At 51.9% G+C, this 2749-nt stretch overlaps 1 long non-coding RNA gene across 1 annotated transcript; it reads right to left on the bottom strand.

The window, feature by feature from the left end:
- Window positions 1-366: 366 nt before the first annotated feature.
- On the bottom strand, window positions 367-1674 carry LOC123494347 (uncharacterized). The gene is made up of 2 exons (XR_006665236.2): window positions 897-1674; window positions 367-801 (listed from the first exon to the last, which is right to left on the bottom strand). It is a non-coding gene; the product is annotated as an uncharacterized lncRNA (long non-coding RNA).
- Window positions 1675-2749: the final 1075 nt, after the last annotated feature.

Raw genomic sequence — 2749 nt, 5'->3', positions numbered from 1 at the left:
TGAGGAGGGGAAGCCCCTCATGTAAACAGATTACCGCTTCTATCCCTTAGGACAAGCTGGAAATGCGTTTTTACGAGCCTGCGAGTCCCGCCGCAGGCTTGCTGCCGCGATTTACCTTAGCCAGAACAAGTTCTGAACCGGCTCGTGAGGTCGTGAGCTTCTGAGGGGCCTGCCGATCCGTCCGAGACGGCCTCGCAAGAAGCAAGCGCCCGTCATGGCAGGACATGCGCGCAGCGCGCGTGCGCCGCGCCCAGCCCCCGCTCCCGAGGGGCTCGCGAGGGGGAGGCAGTAGGTGCGAACTCCGAATTAAGGCAAGGAACCAAATCGCAAGAAATCGTACGAACGAGAAAAGACACCCCCCACGCATACCAATGAGAATTCAACTTCAAACACAGCCCTGTAAATTTACATAAAACCGACTCAAAACAAAATGAAAAAGAAATCAAAGTCGTATGTCCTGGGTCCAGTTGTGTTGACCCTGCCAGCACCAAACGAACTGCGAGCCTGACGATGGTGAGCTGCACGCCCGCGATACAGAACCGCTTGCCAACGAACTGAACCAACATCACGCCATGAGCTGCATGTACACACAAGACACCCTGACCAGCATACACAAACCAGCCGAACCTCATCTTCGATCAAGCCGACTGCACCGAAGCATGTATCAACAAGAAAGGGAAAATACCAAGCCGTAATGGGGCACAGCCGAACGACACAACTGTGACATCCAGAGGCAGAAACACCACCGCGACTCCCCTGCTGCTCCCATCGAAGTAGTTCACACCACCGTCCTTCTCTATCCTGACAAGTGAACAGCAAGAGAGAGGTGGCTGAAGAAGTGAACCGCACATCTACAACAAATAAACTACTGAAAATTTCAAAAAGTACTGCACAACCTGCTCCAGCATACTGCACGGTTGGGCTCGTCCCACATGTGACCATCGATGGCCGTCAGATACAGCATGCGCGGCTGCAATTTTTTTGTCGCCCACCCGTTGACGGTGGAGAGCCAGAGAGAGGCCGGGCAAGCGAACAGCAGCGCAGTGGCTGTTGATCTCAGCCGGGGTCGGAAAAGACGCCCCTTGGAGACAGCGTGACCACCATGGAACTGCTGACTCCTGCTGGATGGATGTTGCACAAGACGACCCTGTCGCGCGGGATCCCTGTGTTGCAAGCCTCCCCAAGCCACCAAGGATCCGCGCCACCAGCGTCTTCCTCGACGAGCTGCGATCCACCAAAAACGTCGAAGGTAGATCCAGCCATGGCACAGGCAGATCCGAGAAACGGTGGGGGAGGGAGGTTAGGGGAGGCAAGTTAGGGGAGGGAAGGCACAGGACTTGTGCTCGCCGGCGTTAGGAGGCAGTACCGGGAGGGGTGGGGTGGGTGGCGGCTCGCGGGATAGAGGGGCGGCGCGCCACGGGAAGGAGGAGGCAGGGGCGCTCCGACATGGGGAGGAAGGAGGGCACTTCGGCGCCGAGAGGAAGGAGGACAGGGCGCCTGGGAGGGCACGACGGCTGGCAAGGAGGTGCGGTTGGAGGTGAGAGGCGGCGGGCCGGCGCGAGCCCGGGCTGGCGGCGGGGTGGGAAGGCAGGTGGTGCGGCGGCCGGGTGAGGAGGCAGGTGGTGCGGCGGCGGACTGGGTGGGGGAAGTTGCGGGGATTGGATGGAGGAGCACGATGGGCGAGAGGATAGGCTCAGGGTGGGTGGTTTTTTTTTTACCGCGCAGTCCGATCGGTTGTTTTGTGTAGTTAGTTTGTAGCTACGGGGTGGGTTAGTGGTGTTAGCAGAGTAAGGGTAGGTATTATCAGAATAAGGTTTTAAGGGGTGTTATAACCCACCCTATATATATATTATTCTGTAGACAGAGCAAATCATATAGTTTATTAGTAGCAATCGTCTGTGTTATCATTGGTCTTCGCACACATTTTTTATTACGGATCTGTTTGCCGCGTATCACACACATCTTGTTCAGTTGAACCATTTCTATTGTGTTGCCTAATCACACACAGTTCATCCAAGTGAACTGTATGCCGTATATCGCACACAGCCCCATCTAGCTGCCCGTTTCTGTTGTTCTGCCTCATTGCAAACAGTTCTTCTGAATTAACCGTCTGCCACACATCGCACACGCAACTCCAATCTGAACCGTGTTTGATGTCACCGCCATCGCAAACGTTTCGCATCTTTTTGACGATTTTATTACATCACCGTTTGTGATTGATGCATCGCACACAGTTTCGTCGAAGGGTCTTTGATTGGACTGTCGCGTTTAGACCATCTTGCAGTAGTGAATTGTTTCAGTTTTAGCAATAGTTGGTTCTTCACAAATATTTTCAATAGGTGGATGAAATTTAAAGCACTTCTGCGTAGGGAGATCAACATGAGCAGCAAATGATCCGCAAAATGTAGCTACTATCTCAGAGTCAAGTCCATATTTTGCACTAAGCTCATGAAAAACATCAGTTCCTACAAAAGAATTAACACAATCAAATTCAATAATTATGTTGGACTCGTTACCTTTATTGATTTCCCAATCTTCAGAGTTGCGTTTAATTCTCTCAATAAGATCCCATTTGAATTCAATACTTCTTTTTGAGAAAGAACCATTGGAAGAAGAATCATTATTTTATCATTATTAGAAAGCCGAGCATAAAACCTTTGCATGATCATATCTCTCGGGAGCTCATGATTGGGGCATGTGTGCATCATGTCCTTAAGATTCCCCAAGCTTGAGCGGTACTTTCTCCTTC

The sequence above is a fragment of the Aegilops tauschii genome, chromosome 6 (genome assembly GCF_002575655.3).
Source record: "Aegilops tauschii subsp. strangulata cultivar AL8/78 chromosome 6, Aet v6.0, whole genome shotgun sequence".
NCBI classification, from domain to species: domain Eukaryota; kingdom Viridiplantae; phylum Streptophyta; class Magnoliopsida; order Poales; family Poaceae; genus Aegilops; species Aegilops tauschii.
Note: the sequence above shows the minus strand (reverse complement) of the source record. Positions and strands in the feature narration are given on the sequence as shown.